Source organism: Lissotriton helveticus, chromosome 6 (genome assembly GCF_964261635.1).
Source record: "Lissotriton helveticus chromosome 6, aLisHel1.1, whole genome shotgun sequence".
Lineage (NCBI taxonomy): Eukaryota > Metazoa > Chordata > Amphibia > Caudata > Salamandridae > Lissotriton > Lissotriton helveticus.
The window spans coordinates 589,280,060-589,299,767 of record NC_136067.1 but is presented as its reverse complement, the minus strand read 5'-3'; the positions used below and the strand labels follow the sequence as shown (position 1 = coordinate 589,299,767).

The 19,708-nt window shown below is 45.0% G+C and overlaps 1 protein-coding gene across 9 annotated transcripts in view; it reads left to right on the top strand.

Annotated features, from left to right (window-relative positions):
* LOC144762776 (uncharacterized) overlaps positions 1-19,708 on the top strand; it is a 258,546-nt gene that overhangs the window by 9,508 nt on the left and 229,330 nt on the right. The window lies entirely within an intron of this gene.

Here is a 19,708-nt window from a genome sequence, read left to right as displayed (position 1 = left end):
GGTACTCCAGATGAAGTCGCCGAAATGTAATAACTTCAATGAACTTTGAATGAATGATTGAAAACTGAGGTGGTGTGTAGACACTTGTAGATGGTGGAAGTTTGGATGAACAACAAGTTGTTTTGTTTTACTTGTCATAAGAGGATGGCTGGTTAGGAAGTGAAGAACTAATGTTAATGTAGGGGACTTAAAGTATTGCAGCAGCAGGAGGGTCACTGGTTTTTGACCTTTTGCTTAAAGGGGGTGTTAGCATTAAACATTGGCTATCTTTTGGCATTTGTACTCTGCAAAATATCAAATAAAAAGAGAATAGTATGGAAAAATGTAACCACTGGTAGCTGACAAAGTGCTTCATTCACTTGGCATAATAACAGTGGTCCTTGACTATAGATTTAAATTGAAATCATCAGTAAACCAATTTACAATAAGTAATGCGAATCGATCTGCATTTATAAAGACTGAATCTATATGGGAGAAAAAAATAACTTCTTATTAAGCTCTCTGTATGACCTACAGAGACAGTACCCAAGGTGAACAGCTATATTTACAAGGAAACGAACCAAACAATAAAAGTACAGTATCAATTTCAGATTTTATCAGCAAAAAAGCAAACAATCACATTTATTTACAGTACCAACAGGGACAGTGCTGTTGATATCCGGCGCAAGTGCTAAGAAAGAAGGAGAGAAAAGGGTGCTCAGGTGTTTAAGTGAGAAGTAAAGAAATCATGCTAAAAAACATTTCCAATATTTACAACAATATAAACAAGCGATAGCTTTCCGCAATTAATAATACAAACAAAGAGCCTGTTCACTTCCTTCCAGGTTGAATAATGGAAGGGGAGGGTAGGGGAGACTGTGATACAGGCAATTGACAAATTGGGCGTCGACGTTTCGACCCTATTGCACGTGGGGAATTTACTACCTCGGCTGCGGGTCTTCTTCAGGACATGGGGGGGGGGGGAGGGGGGGAGGACGGGAGGGGAAAAAAAGCCTTGGCCACAATTCACTAGGGTTCTGGATGGTCACCAATTAGTCTTATTTGGTCCAGATTCCGTCAATTTTAGTGGGTCACCTATCTGCAAAGCAGTTTAATTGCCGGTGAGTGGACTCAGACAGCCTGGGGATCCAATCAATATATTTTTCTTGTAGGCTGTAGATTACCGGCGCCCCCACGGGCAGTCCGGTATTAGTTTTAACGGACCACTCGTCCCGTTTCGAAAACGATAATCCCCGATCGGGGTTATTTCTCGGAGAGAGCCTGAATTTAGATATCGGCTCGTGTTGAAAAACGACGGCCATTTAACCAGCGAATACACGCTGCAACCTGACCAGCAACACAGGAGTGGTCCGTTAAAACTAATACCGGACTGCCCGTGGGGGCGCCGGTAATCTACAGCCTACAAGAAAAATATATTGATTGGATCCCCAGGCTGTCTGAGTCCACTCACCGGCAATTAAACTGCTTTGCAGATAGGTGACCCACTAAAATTGACGGAATCTGGACCAAATAAGACTAATTGGTGACCATCCAGAACCCTAGTGAATTGTGGCCAAGGCTTTTTTTCCCCTCCCGTCCTCCCCCCCTCCCCCCCCCCCCCCATGTCCTGAAGAAGACCCGCAGCCGAGGTAGTAAATTCCCCACGTGCAATAGGGTCGAAACGTCGACGCCCAATTTGTCAATTGCCTGTATCACAGTCTCCCCTACCCTCCCCTTCCATTATTCAACCTGGAAGGAAGTGAACAGGCTCTTTGTTTGTATTATTAATTGCGGAAAGCTATCGCTTGTTTATATTGTTGTAAATATTGGAAATGTTTTTTAGCATGATTTCTTTACTTCTCACTTAAACACCTGAGCACCCTTTTCTCTCCTTCTTTCTTAGCACTTGCGCCGGATATCAACAGCACTGTCCCTGTTGGTACTGTAAATAAATGTGATTGTTTGCTTTTTTGCTGATAAAATCTGAAATTGATACTGTACTTTTATTGTTTGGTTCGTTTCCTTGTAAATATAGCTGTTCACCTTGGGTACTGTCTCTGTAGGTCATACAGAGAGCTTAATAAGAAGTTATTTTTTTCTCCCATATAGATTCAGTCTTTATAAATGCAGATCGATTCGCATTACTTATTGTAAATTGGTTTACTGATGATTTCAATTTAAATCTATAGTCAAGGACCACTGTTATTATATCATAAATACCCAGGTCCTTTTTGATTTTGTGGGTGAACACCCCATTAATCTAATGGTCATTCACTTGGCAGCTAGGCCCAATTTGCATTAAGTTTAGGGCCCCCTCTCTGCCTTTATTTTCTAGCCATGAACTGAACTTTGTATCAATTGCCGTCCTTGTCTGTGCCATGTAATTCTGCATAGTGGAATATTTGATCTGGATGAATGTCTTTACACTGGTTCCTTGTTTTTCCTTAAATCGTGTTATGCAAGAAGGTAACAAAAGAACAACACACTGTTGCTTGTAGCAAATCATGGTAAGAGACATTTGATCAAGATTCACTATGAAAACATTAATCCTGCTAAGTTCCTTCCTCCCTTGTTATCCCCTATGATAACCATGCTTCCATATCTTTAGAAACGCATGGAGGCAGCTACTGGTCATATACACTGTGCTTTCCTAAGTGGCACAATATCCATCTCATGTATCTATTCATCTAACTTGTGGTATCAGATGTGATTCATAGTCTAGCTATATCACTTTTTGCAAGTAGGAGTCCCATTGCCATAAGGTGGCAGGTCCCAGTACGATCTGCTTCCTCACATTCAGTGTCCAGAGTAGCATGCAATGGCTGTAATGACATGGGGAAGCCTGCATGTCCCCTCTACCCTTGCCGTGTCACCTGCAGGGGAAAAAATAGTAGTCCAGGCGAAGTGGAGGAATGGCATTGGGTAAAAAAATTATATTGCCTATGTGGGTGACATTGTCCCCAAGCATCACAGAGGCTCATGGATTGGGTCAGAGCCAAGAGGGTTTTCATTCTGCTAATAAAGAATTCCAGGGCTGCGTTAGTCACTGCTTACCACTAGTCTACCAGGCGACAGAGACGTCAGTTGGTTGGACAGCTCAGATAATGATGAATTTGTGAACCTCGGGGTAGGGGTATATAGGCACAGACAATGGACCAGGTGCATCCGCCTGTAACTATAACCAAGCACTCCAGCGGATGTATGACATTACAACGCATGCTTTTACAACGCGGTTTTTACATCGCATACCATTACAACGCATAACGCTTTGGGGTGCTGGATAGTGAATAGTTTAATTTACTATTCCAACTCCAGTCCCCGTGGACACTAGGGAAGGTGTTGGATAGTAAATTGAATCAATTCCCTATCCTAGAGCGCCCCCCAGCGCAATGCATTGTAATGGTTTGCGTTGTAAAAGTTGCGTCGTAAAGGCACTGCGTCGTATAAGTTGCGTTGTAAAGTATGTTTCCCCACTCCAGCGATCAGCATATGTGTTTGATACCATGAGGAGGAAGGACTCTGTGAGGAGAATGTCCACACTCTGGGACCCTCCTGTATAGCCCTAATTATACATTTTGGAGTAACCAGATCCGTTGAGGATGTTGCAGTTATTACCTAAATAAGTACGTTTTTTGAATGAGGAGGACTTCTGGAGCTAATGATCTGGTGTATGTAAGGGCCGGTCTCCCTTTTGATCTTCTCATTCAGCCAATTAACATTCCACAAGAGGAACCAGTAGTCTTTATATACTGTAATATGTACCATCATGTAATGAGATTCAGAACCATGTCTTATGTGCTGTGCTGCACAAAACGAGGAGACAAACGAGTCAAATGTATTTTGCGACATAGGCTCCAAATCACCAATCTCACTCCTTACCCATTTAGAACAAAAGTATCTGTTGCCAACTAACAAAGGTGCTTCAACTGAGAAACTTCACTGTAAACACAAGAAATCTGTACTATCAGTCACCAAAATAGAGTAAATGTAAATGTATTTGAGCTTGTAAAGCGCACTGCTACCCGTCCGTAGGTTTCCTGGCGCTGTATAACTCTAGGGAACCCGTCCTGGCTTTCCCTGTGGAATGGTCCCTGCTGGGAGTCCCCAAGGTGGAGCCAGGCATCCCCGGAATTGATGGGGCCGTTGTGGAGATTAGGCAAGCTAATGCCCAGAGTTGCCGAGTGGAACCCCTGATTAGAGTAAGCACCGAAGCGAGCATTATCGAGTCCGTTGACCCAAGTCCACGACCCTGCTGCGTCGGGAATTGAACCCTGGTCCCGAGCCGACTTCTGCTCCTGGGTCTGCCGCCTCTAACCAGTGAGCCACACTACTCCACTCCACTCCAGTATTGATGCTCATTTGTAAAAAATATCAGCCTCTTGGCACCCATCGTCAAAAGTCAAGTTAGTATCCTATATGAAAACTGTTTGCCCACCTGAGAGAGTACCATCTATCTTCATGCCTAGGTAGCCTGGGCAATAGGTGTCACCGGCCGCCGATCACCCTCTTTGCGGGCTGGAGAGGCACTCTTAAATGCTGGGACCAGACCCTCTGACTCAGAGGACTCCTCATCTTTGTCAAGGCTGAGTCTCCTTCTTTGGGTTGGTTCGGCCCACCCCAAACATCTGGCCTTGTAAGGGTGAATCGGGGAGAGAAAACGGCCTTGTAAGGGTGAATCGGGGAGAGAAAACGGTGGACAATCCCCAAGGCATTAATCCCATGTTCCTCTGTGAGTTCAGGGGGTAAGACAAAGGGGGAGTGATCCTTTACCATCACCCATACTCAACTGTGGTCTCAAAAAAGTGTGTGTTTGCCTTGGTGAATGGCCTTAAGTCTTGCTGAGTAGAGAAGCATGTATGTGACCTGAACTGCCCTGATCTTGACTTTGACTGCGGCAAGGTTTTTCCTCTGCATCTGGGCCCTTTCTATGTCATCTGGATTTTTTTTTATCATAGCTGCCTGTAGAAGTACGTTTGATTGCATGTGGGCCTCACAAAAGGTATTAGCTCTGTTCAGACAGTTCAGGAGACACAGCAAGACGGGGGGTGCCTTGGATCGGTCTTAAAGAAGAAGGCTCTGTTTACTCTCTCAATAATAAAACCTGATAACAATTGCTATGCTGGGAACCAGATCTCAGTCCATCCCATTAAAAAGAGTTCTTCGATGTTCTCAGTGACCCCGCCTCCCCCCACAAGGAGCAAGTTGTTGCATCTGGAACGCTGCAAATGCAGTGCCACATCCCGGAATTTAGTTAAATCTACCTGAAGGAGGTGCAAGTTGTCTTCCAATGATATTTGCTAATGTTATTAGTTTTCAGCTTCATATGAAGGAAACCTTTGTGCCATCTCCATCTATCCTCCTCGCCAAAGTTTCTCTGGTTTCCTTGATCGCTTGCAAGACCTCTGTCATGGGGGTACATCCTCTGTCAGAGGCCAACGGGTCCGTGCCTGTGTAACCACATTGTGCCCTTGTTCTCTTCCCTCCAGGTTGTGTAAAACTGTCTATCTTCTCCTGTGAGGCCGTTGTTGCCCCTCTGCCCTTCACCTTCCTTCCCCACCTCTGTTATGGGCGCTAACTGCCACACTTTCCTGCGACTGTGTGTGTGTAAGAGCAAGGCCCAGTAGGGGAAGCAGAATGGGGGGCAGGAAATTCTGCAATGTGTCTCTACTTGGAAAGATCACAGCCCTAGGACATTGAATTGAGGAATACTCATAGGTTGTCAAGTTTGTTCCAGTCCCAGCCCTCCCGACCAAGCCAACGCTATCCACCACCCAGGTGTCCAGTGTACCAGGATATCTCATCCATGGATACAAGTCCTCTTTGTATTCAAGTTCAAAGACACTCCCACCAGATGGAGCAGAAGCAAAGGGACGGCTACTCTCCAGGCCCCCGGTCCACAGTTAGCACTCAAAGTTGATGTCCATAGCAAGCACCCTTGGCCAGGTCTAACTTAAGGAATGGCATACACAGTAGGTGGAAGGTGCCTGCCAGGTACATCATAGCCACTTCCTTTAAATCCCTCCCTTGCAGCTTTATTCATGTGGTGCTGTTCCTTGTGTTCAGTATTCACTATGACGTACCTCACCTCTGTTGTGGATGATAGACCACTTCCTTGCCATCAGAGGGGCACATGTAGCTCTGGAGCACAGCCACACATAGGGGCGTCTTTGTGTCTCGTTTGTCTCCAACCTTAAGTACATCAGTCAGAATCCAGGTGGATCGCCTCTAGTGAAAGAAGTCTCGGACCGCTCAGAACCCTCCTGCATACGCGGGCTCAGCACTCCAAAGTGTTTATTTATCTAAAAGTTTTATATAGTGCTAGCAAGTCCCGAGGGTATTTGAGCGATTTACAGGTCACACACACAATTTACACAAAATAAAAGTAAAATCCGAACCGCTGATTTGAGTTCAACTCATTGGTTGAGCACAGAAGGAGGGACATAGCTCTGGCGAGGTATGAAGAGAGCATGGGATGCATAGCCTGTCCATGTTGGGCGATTGAAGACCCACTAGTTGAGTTGTCTGTTGGGGAGGAGAACCTTTACCTGTTTAAGTTCAAGAAGGAGGGGTATGGAGTTCCAGATTTTAGGGGCATTGAGTATGCCAGAGATTTTTGTTAATGGACTTTGGGAGGAATGAGGCGTAAGGTGTGGAGCTTCTTAGGTGTCTCGTCTGACCTGCTTTTTTGAGGTTTTCCTGTGTGGAGGGCTTTGTGAGTGAGACCAGCAGTTCTGAAGCTGCATCGGGCTTCCATCAGGAGCCATTTCAGTTCTTTCAGGGCAGGGCAGATGTGGTCATATTTTTTTAATCCTGTGACCATTCTGGGCGCTGCTTTGAGAGGGGTTCTGAAGGGAGCAAGGTGGGAGTCGGCAGCTCCTGTTACGGTGGCTTTCCCGTAGTCTAATCTAGACAGCACTAGAGTTTGTGTGGCGGACTTGAGATCATTGAATCAAACGCGCAGCGAGACAATCGACTACACGCAGAGGTACACCGGCTCATTGCGGAAAGCCTGACACACGAATTTCTAACTTTGTGTATGCATATTGAATGAGTGACTATTCACTAGAGCATTTTTAAACTATCAGTAGGGCGCACTGTTTGGATGACTACGATCGCAGCATTGGATTTTTTTAAAAATGTAATCACGTGAGAGTGTTTTGGTGCAAGAATTACTGGTACTTACTTTTAAAATCGCAGCTTCCTCTCCCCGGTCCACCGCAGCTTGTGCTGTTTGTGTGGAGGGAGGCTACAAGTGCGCCACACGGGGAGTGAATCAGACACACTTCTGGGGGCACATCATTGGAGGCCATCTTTGGGCGAGGTTACGGTTTAGTCTTTCGGGCTAGGACCGTATTTTACCCCCCCCCCCATATAAAGCTCAGATGACGTGGACGCGCAGCGGGCGCACTGATGGCGCGCCAAAGGGAAGCCCGTCTGCGTCCGTCCGCGCCATGACCGGGCCTAGGGCCGACACTCTGCCCCACTAGATCCAACTCAACAGCTCACGAAGGACTATATACTGTCACTCAACACTGGACAAAAAACATGCACTCAGACCCTTAACATGGCAAATTGGGAGGGACCTCTGAGTTGCAACCAATGTAAGAAAATGTTTGGGGCCTGCAAACTGGCACCGGAAGACAGTCAGTCGAAATGCCTACGTGGCGGGCTCATTAATGCAAGATCAATGAGCAAACATGCTCTGCATATCTTTGATCTTATAACGGAGGAGGACCTAGACTGCCTCTTTATAACTGAGACATGGTTGAAATCCTGGTGTAACCCGGATATTGCAAACGCTCTTCCCCCCTGGTTACCTTATTTCAAGGGCAGATAGACCCGACCAGTGTGGAGGAGGCCTTGCAATAATCTGTCGGGACACCCTGAAGTGTCTAACATACAACCTTCCGGACCTCAAAGGAGCAGAGAGTATGGGCTTTTCGATAAAGGTCCATGACTTGTTCACCTTTGCTGGAGCATTACTGTACCGACCACCAGGGCAGTATAAAGAGTTCTTGGGGAAGTACTTAGTAACCTGGCTCTCAGGTCTGCTAATTTTACGCTTCTAGGAGACATTAACGTGCACCTGGGCTCTCCCATAGACCCTGTGGCAACCTATTTTAAGGACATAATGAGTGTCCTAGGCCTATCTCCGCTCACAACAGATACCACACATAGGGCAGGCCACATCCTAGACTGTATCTGCTCAAACCTAGAAATACTTAATGTAAAAAGGCCCCTGATACAAACATGGACTGACCATAATTTCATCCCTTTTGAACTCCCAGTTAAAAACTGCCCAGTGGGCAAGAGTGCAGTAAAGGCGATAGGGCAGCCACAGGGGAAACCCTGCTGGAAGAGCATCATAGGGCAGCCTGACTTTTTGAATAAAGCCCTAGAGAAGAGACCTTCCCTGACAGGAGACCCGATCGGAGACAACCAGTCATTTAGGGATTGGATAATCGAACTTAGCATGGAGACAGGTCCCACTGCCCTCAGGAAAGCCCCTAGAAAGGAAGTACGGAATAAGACGAAATCCGCGCCCTGGTTCTCTTTGACCCTAAAAGAAAAGCAAGGGAAGTGAGGGCTCTAGAGCGAAGATGGCGCCTTAATTATGTGAAAAATGATCAGAATAGGTATAAAGCCGCAAGACGACAGTATCACACCCTGATAAAAAACGCGAAAACCGACTATTACACGGAAGCCATAAACCATAATAACAACAAACAAAAAGAAATTTTTAAGATAGTAAACATTTTTATGAACCCCAAAACCATGCAGAAAGAAATTCCCCTTCTCAATGGCTCTGCAATACTATAGCCGACTTCTTTGAAGAAAAAATCCAGACCCTTACCAAAGACTATCTCCCCCCCCCCCCCCGCTCTCTCAGCTCGAAAAATGGTGGTGGGTGCACTTATAACATCACGCCTAGACTATTGTAATAGCTTATATGCTGGGACCAATAGGGCGGTTGTTCACAAGCTGCAGATGGTCCAGCATGCAGCTGCTAGATTGGCGTTGAAATGGCATAGGAGAACATCGGCCACAGCGGCTATGGACGGCCCTCCATTGGCTACCAATCCACAAGATGGTACTGTTCAAAGTTCTACTGATCACGTTCAGGGCCTATCACTCAAGTGGGCCCAGTTACCTTCAGAGGATGTTTGAACGCTACAAACCCTCTCGTAATCTGAGATCCTCAAACGCTAATCTGCTGACCATCCCCACTTTCAGGCTTAAAACTAGGGGTGGTAAGGCATTGGCGGCTCAAAGGCCTGGAACAAACTACCCCTTCCTCTTCGCCAAATCACTTCTGAATTGGTCTTCAGGAAGTCCTTAAAAACCTGGCTCTACACCCTATCGGACACTCTATGCAAAAGTCTAATCTAAAATGACAAGTCCCCCCTGATGAGCAGTTGATCCAGTGCTGTTTCCATTCTGCCTGGCTTTCTCGCAGCGCCAAGATGCTCCGTGGAGTGATGGCCGCGCTATATAAAAACCACCTTACATTACATTACAGGTAGGTAAGGTTTGATTTTGTTTGCCAGTTTCAAGTTGTAAAAGGCACTCTTAACATTGTTCTTTATGTGGTTTTTCATGGACAGTTTGGGGTCCAGTGTGATTCCTAGATATTTGACGTAGCGCGCTACGGTTAGATTGCAGTTAAGAGCGTCTATGGAGTTTATCCAATCTTGCATCTGGGATGACACTTCGGATTTTGATATGAGGAAAATGTTGGTCTTGTCTTTGAGTTTTAGGTGATGACGAGATAGCCAGTGTTGGACTTCTTTGAGGGTGGAGTTTAGCCGGTATATGTTTTCTAATGAGGAGATTTCCATGCAAAGCTAGGTGTCATCTGCCTATAGATGGAAGGGGATGTTTGCGTTGTTGAGCATGACAGTGAGGGGTTCCATGTAGGTATTAAACAGAGTGAGCGAGAGGACGGAGCCTTAAAGGACACCCCATATTATTGCTGTTGTATCAGGTCTCGTTGATTATTTTTATTTGGTGAGCGCAGTTTTGTAGGAAGGATGTGAACCTGCATAGCACCATCCCCTCCGCACAGATCATTTTTTGGAGGGAGTCTAGGAGGAGCTTGTGATCGACTGTCGAAGGCCGCTTATAAATTAAGGAGAATGAGCAGGTAACAACTGTCTGTATCCAGTGGTTTGTGAAGGTCATCTACTATGCTCAAAATGGCTGTTTCCGTGCTGCATCTTTTTCTGAACCCAGATTGGTTAGGATTCAGGAGATAGTTACTTTCGGTGTGTGCGCTGAGTTGAGAGCTTACAACTCTCTAGAGTTTTGGCTTGGAAAGGGAGATTGGAAACAGGACGGAAGTTGTTTAGATCATTTGGGTCTGCTTCCGTGTTTTAAATTTTTTTTTTTATTAGAGGTGTGACTTGCTTGAGCCTTAGACAGTCATCATCGAGCGGTTTATCATTTTAGTGCAAAGCGGGGTGATTACCTGGTTGAGATTTTTGCCAGGGAAGCTGGTCAGCTAAGTGGGAGGAAGGTTTGGATGTAGCCAGCAGAGCCGATAGGTCCGCCTCAGAAAGTGGGTAGAATCCCTTCCATTTCCCAGGAGCTATGTGGGGCATTTGGGGTCTGTTGCATCCGTTGTCTTGAGGTATAGTGGATGAAACTGTGGCCAGGGGGTGTGGGTTGTTCGCTTCCTTCCCAGGAGAGGGGGATCTCTTTAGAGGACTGGCTGTGATTGTCAAGGGAGAGCTCAATTATTGTGATTTTATTGTTGAACGTGGCGAACCTGTCACACCTTTCTTTAGATATCGGATGGTTTTTTAGTGCTGGTTTGGCGGTTTGCTATTTCATGATGTTGAAGAGTTCTCTGGGGCTTTTTTTGCTTCGTCCATGGTGTTGCGGAAAAAGGAAGTTTTTGTTTGTTTGTGATGTGTTTTTTTAATATCTCCTGCGTTCTCTCCTGAGTTTCTCCAGGTGGTTTGTGGAGGGATTCTTTCACCAGAGTCTTACTGCTGTTCTGAGCTGTCTTCTTTCCATGTTGAGGTCTTTGTTAAACCAGGATCTCAATAGTATGTTTACCATCCTTTTTAGTTTTTGAGGGCTACTTGGTTTAGGATGGAGGACATTGTTGAGTTATAGTGATTGAGTTCGGTTGTGGAGAGGTTCTTGGATGGTGTGGGGGGGGGGAAGGGTAGTTGAGCCAGCTTTCTTTCTTCAAGAAGCGCTAGTGGAAATTGCTTTGTTTCTTGTAAGGTTTCTTGTGTTTGTGTGGGGTAGGAAGGCACTTTGTTGAAATGGAATAAAATGATGTGGTGGTTTGGCCATTCAATGGGAAGGATGTTGTCAATGGCTAGTGTTTTTTCATGCACTATGATCGCGTCTAAGGTTGAGCCTCTGTTGTGGGTTTAACCCTTGCTGTGCTGAGAGGGTTTTACCGAGTAAGAGGTCATTTAAGGTTTGCTTTAGAGTATTGCTTTCATCGTTCCAGTCACCTAGGGAGATATTGTTGCCATGTGAGAGTGAGCAGTGATGTCATTAGATCAGCTAGGTGCTCCCCGAAGGAGATTGCGTTTCCCGGTGAGTGGTAGAGAAGGTGACAGTTCATTATGGAACTGTCTTCCATCCTTCTGGTAGTACTGATATATTCAGATGTGTTGTAAGTGAGGGTGTCTGCTTCCCTCACATTGATGTTGTTCTTGTGGATAATGGCGATGCCGCTACTGCGGCTGGCCTTCTGGTCTTTCTTGATTGAGAATCCTGGTGGGATTAGCATGTCTAAGATTGGGTATGAGGATTATTTTAGCTATGTTTCTGTGATGTATGCAATATCAATGTTGAAGGTCAAGATTGCTTCTCCTAGTTTTATTTCATGCTTAAGTTGCAGATCTGCAGTTTATGAGCATACATTTGGTTTCTCTGCAGTCATTGGTATCTTGCGGGGAAGAAGTCCAGTGTATATTGATGAGGTGTTGATGACCTGGTCACGTTAGTTGGTTTGGGATTTCTCCCTAGTCCGATGATAATCTGGATCTTGGAAGAGGGGGTTGTTTCTATTAGCTGTTAGCTTTTAATTTTTAGCTAGTTCCTGTGTCTCGCTCAGAGACAATGTGGCATCTGTTCTTTTAGGCCTTTGAGCTTTGTTGTTGAGAGGCGTAGTGGACCAGCTGAGTGGTTGTGTCTTGGCTAGCCTTGGGAGTTGTCCGTTGCTGCATTTATTGAAATTATGGTGATGGTGGCGGTGATAGGCAGAGGAATTGCGATGTGAGTTCAGTTTCATTGAGATATTGGTGAGCTCCTGTAGTATTTTTTTCTAGTTGGTTTTCCATGTGTATTAATCGCTCAATTTGCCATGACATAGGCATTTGATGTAGTGGGATGGGGCTGTGGGGGTTGCGTTACATTTTGTGTGGAGTAGGAGTGTCCATAGTCCTGGAGTGGGTGTTGCTGGGAGTTGGATTCGCAATGACGATATGGGTGTGATGTGGAAGGATACTAGGTCCTTTGTTGATGCGGGGGCTGGTCGGAGCATAGCTTAAGCACCTCATAAATGGTGTCATCAGCGTCTTGGGCCGCACAGCATGTGGGTGGTGGCAGATATGGACATGCACTTGTTGGCCACCACTCCGAGATGCCTGGGGGGAGGGACTGAGCGATGGGTAGTGGTGTGAATCAACAAGATACCAGGAGACCCAAGTTCGGTATCGCTTGTGGTGGGGGAAATGTGGGTTGTGAGGGAGGAGATTGAGTTAGGGGTGTTGATCTTGAGTGCTTCCTTAGGGGCATGATGAGTATAGAGGGAGGAGGTAAAGTTATTGGAATGACTCGTGAGTAGAGTGGTGGGTGGGGTTAGATGTGTGAGGCAGAACTATGGCACTTTCTGGCTACAGAAAAATGGATTTACAGGTGCGTAGCTTGGCATCATTGGCTTGTATCATGATGGTGCCATTTCTGAAGATGGTAGAAGTGGCATTACCTTTGAAAGCAGGTGAGTCTGTGATTTTTAGTTTACTGCCATATGCAATGTTGGTAGTTTTGGTTTAGTTGGTATTGCATTCCCTTTTGAGGGATGGGCGGTATAGAAGATGAGATCTGTCCTCGTTGGTCCTTTTGAGGCATAGTGGGAGATGTCCGCAATGAGCACTTTGGGATGACTTTGTCAGTTTAAGTTTGAGGTTATTAGCCGCCACAGAGGATAGGTTTGGTCTGTGAATTTATTGGGGTTCAGCTGGATGATTGCTGTCCCAGAGGCTGAGTTTGTCCTTTTCCCTACGTATGTCCAGGCAACATCAGCTTAGAGAGTAGATTGTGTGTCCATTAGCAGGGATGATCGCCCCCATCTTAATGAATGTAGTCTTGTTTCTCGTTCAAGTTCTGGCGTCCTTCATTATCTGTCTGTCTTTAAGTGCATTTAATCCTTTTTACTTTATTACTGACCAAAACTTCTCTGTTCTAAGAGTGTGTTTCTGTCCTCTTTCTCAGTGAGTCCCTTGACAACATCAAGCACAATGAAGAAAAGGCGGTCTGCCCTCAAACATGGCCCCCGCCATTACGGGGATTGTAGTCCCCTTTTAGTGTCCATCCTCTGGTCATTCGGTGACTCCGGTAGACAGTGAACTGCCTGCAGCCCCCTACCCAGTGAGGATGAGCGTTGTAGGGCGCAGGGGCTGCACTCTGACAAAGAGCGTGCAGCTCCCAGCCCCTCGGTGATTAGGTGAGAGACTTAAGTCAGCGGTCCCTTCCACGACAGTACCGAACAGTGCGACGAGTGTTCTTGAGCCCCAAACCCCCAGCTCGCTGTGAGAACCTAGGCGGGCTGTCTGCAATGGTCATGGTCGCTGCCCCCCGCCCCCGTGGAAGAAGAGAGAGGGGATGCTTCAGCTCTCGCCTAGGAGTCGGCAATATTCCCGATTGGTGCAGTGTCGGCACCGAACGCCATCAGAGGCTCCCCTGGGTGACATCTCCCATTTCGTACGTCGCGCACCTGAAGGGACTGGAGTCCGATGGTGGTCAGATGTGTGGGGACCGGCTGGGTGAGAGGTTTGCTCCAGGATAGAGAGGGGTGCAAGCAGGCTCACCCAGTAGAAGCCTGGCACTGGCCCCTCAGACTCCTGACTTCAGGCAACATCGACTGGCACGTCTCTGCTGTTGAGAGCACGATGAAAAGAGGGGCTATGAACCAATCCTACCTAGAATCTTTGGGAAGAAGGCAAGTGGCTCAGGCACCAACAACGTTTATTAAACAGCCTCCGAGTTCAAACGAATTGCTCTTATCCCCATCCAAAGATCTGTTTCCAGAGGGAAGGACGTGCAGATGGTCCTAATTTTGTCTGCAAAGAATCCTGAGAGATTGTCACAGAACATTGGGGATACTTTCAAGGGGTAGCTCTTTTAATGATCTCACGATGGAGTAATTTTGTGCTGTTAAAATTAATTCAGCATAGAAAGTAGCTTTTGCAACTATAACTTTATTTTTATTTTCCCTTCGAGTATTCTTTAACTGCCATCACGGCTCTGGATCATAGTTAACTCACCAGAGCAACTCCCATTTTTTTTTTGCAAACTTGTCAAGTGCCAGGAACTAGTCTGTCTCTTCTGACTGTAGAAAAAGTTAGGGGGTAAAAGAGCGAGCTAATATGCAAAATGTAACTATCAAATGTATTTGTCAATTTCTTCTTTGAGGGTGGAAACTCTTATCTTTATGAAAATGCCAGTATTTTTGATTCTCAAAGGCCCTCACAACGTCTCAAAATGTATTCTATTTAGTGTTTACCTTTGTTAATAATCTCAGAGGATAGTTATAGTAAACCAATACTAGTCGGCGAATCTACAATTAAGGCATTAAAATATCGGCACGTTCCTATTGCTGCTCAAAGGCATCCTGGGAATGGTCTTTTGGAGTCCTTCATAAGTCTGTGGCATTGACCTCTAGGTAAAAATAAAACTTGATAGTTGTGATTTAATGATCGCCTATTTAGTTTAATAGTATGCGCTCGGTTTGCCGCTTGAATGTACCTTAATACAAAGGAATTATTTATAGAGAAATAACTTTTTACATAGAAACCTAAATGACCTTGTTTACATTTTTTAATTAACTTTGGCTTCTTAAATAGAACTGCTACTGCTGTTACTTTACAGTGAAAATGTATTTTATTCGCTCTCCTTCACTTGACCCTAACCCAAAACTGAATTGTTCTCAAAACTATAACTCAAACATATTCAGTTTTTATTTTTTTTAAATGTATTATTTTATTTTTGTTCACCAAGCAGTAGTTACAACCACATTACTTATTGTTACATTGTAAGACAAGTACAGTTCGCAATACGCATATGGCTTTTAGGTAGAAACATCTCAGGCCAACGTCTACCCTACAATGGTGTAGACCTCCGGGGTCCGCCAACAATAACATCATAGCGTCTATCAGCCCCTCAGCTCTATCAGTGTATTAATAAGTCGTCTCCCCTACCCGCTCATCCGAGGGGTCTACAGGTTGATTTAATAGATAGTTCACAAACGGTTGCCAGAAGTCCTTGGGTCTAGAGGCAATTGGCATGTTCTCCTCATAGGTATGCAGTGTTTCTTTACAGTATACCATGTCCGACAACCAGTCCTTAAATCTGGGTGGCCGCCTGCTTCCCCATTTTATGGCTATTCGTTGTTTTGCTAACAATAGCGCCACTGCCAGCAGTTTACGTCGACCATGCTGCCTAAGTTTATATACTCCTAATAGACAGTTTGTTGGCGAATTAGGGATTGGTTCAGACAGCATTTGAGACAGCGCAGCCGTGACTGCCTGCCAGTATCCCTCCAGTGCTGGACATGCCCATGCTGTATGCAGGAAATCCGCCCCCGAACTCAAACATATTCTGTACACTGACCATTACTACATCCCTTAGCGGTTTCATGAACAGTAAGCACGGGAACTTTGGAGATTGGGTAATGATAGTCCTTGCCAACTTCTGTTCTGGTTAATTAGTTATATCCATAGATTAGTTCGTCCTTTTTCTGCCATTTATTTATTCATGTTGAGATTTTTAATTGGACAGCCAAAAGCCATGCAGGTTTTGTTTGTATTTCATATTATATTGCAATTATAAGCTAGGAAGATAATTCTTTTTATTTTCTAGTTATTTTTCTACCCATTGGTCTACGATTTAGTGGTAGTTATGCTTTACAGATTATATAATCACAATCTCTGTCGGCTGTATTCATACCAGGGTAGTTAATTTAGAAGCAGCATAGCTGGATTCTCGCCAAAGTGTAGGATAGCCATATTTGCATAAAACCACTCTAAATTGAAATACTTCTGACATGAGTCTGGACCTATTGTCCTGAGGGAATAATTAGTTGTGTGTAACTGCCGTCATTTTGTTAATAATTGTTCAAATAAACTACAATAAAGCCCTCAGCTGTTAACCAAATGAAGATACTTATCACACAAAAGAAGGGGGAGAAGCAAGACCACACCACTACTCCAGCCACCCCAATCACAACTGTAACACATACAGAAGAGTAGTGTGTTGGGTTCTCTTTGAGAGAGGTGGCACGTGCTCAGAGGGGAAAATACTGCCCTCACTCACAAAATTGTGACATGCTTCATCATCGGTCTTGCTTCAATACACCCCTGCGCATACCAACGCCTGGGATGGAGGAAAAGAAGTTAGCCCGGAAAGGTGGTGGTGGTCCCCGGGGCCCAGGTGGAGGGTCTCTGAGGCCCCCCACTACAAATCGATTATGGCCCTGGGTAGGTGGTGGCCCCTTGGGGTGATGGGGGGGGGGGGGAACCAAGAGGCTGCCCCATAACAATGCATTTGCCCGGGGAAGTGGTGGTCCCTGGGGCACACGTAGGTCCACGAGGCCCGGTCCAATTAACATTAAATAAGCCCAAGTAGGTGGTAGCCCCTGGGGCTAGGCCGACCCGGGCGCCGAGGGCTTTTTTTTTTTTTGTCTGGAGCTGCAGCTCCAATGCGACTCCAGCCTAAATAGATCTCTATTTTTACTTTTTGCCCTGGTGTGATCCTCTGTGACCCCCACAGCCCAAATAGGCTGAATACCCTACCCCTGTCTCTTACTTTTTTTAAACGTTTTTTCTGGGACTCGGCTGAGTCCCAAGATGGCAGCCAACACTTCCTGGTTTGAAGTATTGGCAGCCAATTAGTTTTGAGCATAGGGACTGTCGGATTCTTGGAGGATCCGCGTCTCTATATATACAGATTTGGATTTCGGTTAATATCTCTAAAACTACTGGACAGATTTATACCAATTCATAATACTGCACTTTCCTGCCCAATCATCTATCTTTCTGCCAAATTTGTTGTAATTCCGTTTAGCAGTTCAGGCTATAGTATTATCTAAAGGTCCTATGGGAATTAACATTGGAAATGCATGTGTTTGACCCCCCACCTCTTTCTTCTCGGTACCTGCTTGAAGAATCACCCCAAAACCTTTGACGCACAACAATAATAACTGGGGCACTTATTGGGGGGAAATTTTGTGACGATTGGCAAACGACACCAAATATTTAGGCAAGTCAAAAAACGCTTTTTCAATGGAAATTCGATTGTACCATATAAAAAAAAGTTATATATATATATTTTACCTACTGGCAGTCGCCAGTAGGTAGTTATAGTTAGGACCTATTATCCATAGGAAAACCGCAGCATTCTATTGGCCATAACTTTGGCGTCGATTGATGAATCTTCCTGAAATTTTCCAAACTTTTGGCCTGGTCCGTTCAGCTCCTTCCTTGAAAGTTTGGGCGTGATTGGTGAAGCGGGGGCCGAGGGGGAAAAAAAGGGGGTCCCAAAACGCGTTTTCCCCATGCAATTTCTCATAGGACTTTTAGCCACGGCTACAGCTCGAACGGCTGAACGGAATTACACCAAATTTGGCAGAGAGGTAGTCCTCAGTTCCGACTTGTGCATATCTGGTGTCCATCTGTTCAGTAGTTTCTTTGAAAATTGCGGTTAAAGTCATTTATATATCCATGGGCGCGGAGGATCTGCTGATTGTGCGAGGATTGGCCTCGTAGGATAAGCGCACCGTTCTGATCACGCGCTCAATTCTAATTGGCTGTCAAGCGGTTGTAAACATTCCAAACCAGGAACTGTTGGCAGCCATTTTGTGCCTTGGTAGAAGCGAGGGTGAAGAAGTCTGTGAAATATGTTGGCAAAATGTGAACAGGGGCAGGTTACACACCCTGACCTCACTAGGCCTGCTCAGGGGGTGACATAGGGACCCGTAGGGCAAAAAAAGTAAGAACACTTTTTTACAAAAAAAGTCGCGAGATGCGCCTAGGATCCGCGCATTTGGTCGCTGAAAAAAAACAAAGTATGTATTTTTAAGATATTTATCAAGCTTATGTGTATAGATGTTGGGTGGTTCTCCAAAGACCCCTTGTGTTTATTGAGAGATTTTGGTAATTACAAGTAAGTACCGATGCAGAGGCTTAAGTTCATGAGGAAAACTTGGTTTCCTTCATCTGTAAAATGTACACTATCTCGTTAATAGATGCCAGGCATATTGAAACGCAGATTGTTGTGGTACATGGACAATATTCTATAGTCTCGTAGAAAGATTTATTCACATGTTTATTTACTTATCTGCGCAGATCAGGTGTTCCAGTCTTCCCCTATCTCGACGACTGGTTGTTGAAGGCGGGCTCGCCTCAGACAGTCGTCTCCCACCTCCAGACTACGGTCGACCTTTTGCACCTGCTGGGGTTGTCCATCAACGTGCCGAAGTCGCACCTGTGCCCCTTTCAGAAGCTCCTCTTCATCGGAGCGGTTCTGGACCGTTTCGGGTTTTTCATTCCGATCAGCGGGGTTGGGATATTTAGGCTCTGATTTTGATCTCTCAGCTTTTATCCCGGGTCTCGGTCAGGTTGACGCTGCAGCTTCTGGGGCTGAAGGCCTCCTGCATCCTAGTGGTGCATCACGCACGGTGGCATGTGAATAAATATAAACATAGGCCACGCAGTTTGCATCCCGTAATATACAAATTTCAGGGAGTGGTGGTTCATGGGGTTTGAGGGGGGTTGTTGAAACCCACATACTTGTAATGTTGTGGGGGAAATTGGATCCAAAAATGGTGCAAGGGGGTTGTAAATCTGGTACACAGTGTTTTGTTTTACTTTGCTTTCCTTTCTATGATGTAGAAGATCCTGGGTAAATATAACTGTTTTTGTACAGCCAGTAACTTTTAACCCTAACCCCAAACGGCTTTCTGCCTGTTACCATGGTAACAGTTCATGGAACTCACGTGAGCACAGAGGTTAAAAGTTCACCACACTATGTTGCTAATGAGTTAGCCTCAGAATTATACTTCAAATCATAAATCTTTCTATTGATGACTGCTACCCCCACAAAAGAAACAGACGTATGTACTTTTTTAAATTAACTTTTATTAAAACAATAACTGGAACTATAACTAAAAGATAACAATACAATAAATAACTATAACTAACAAACCAATATAATAAACAACATATAATATTGAGTCCAAAAGAAGTATTTGTAGTTAAGCTGCAAAACAAAAAAGAAAATTAGTGTTTAAAATTAGATTACTGTGACTAAATGAGGTCAAACATTACAAGTCAAAGTAACACTTGACGATATTTATATTTTTTTTTAATGTTTGCAGTGTGCCTGAAACACTTCCACTGGCATTGTACATGCAGACTTTGATCCACCCTTTTAATCAATTTTTGCAGTTTGAGATATAACGTCCTACCTCTGTTATTCATCTCCT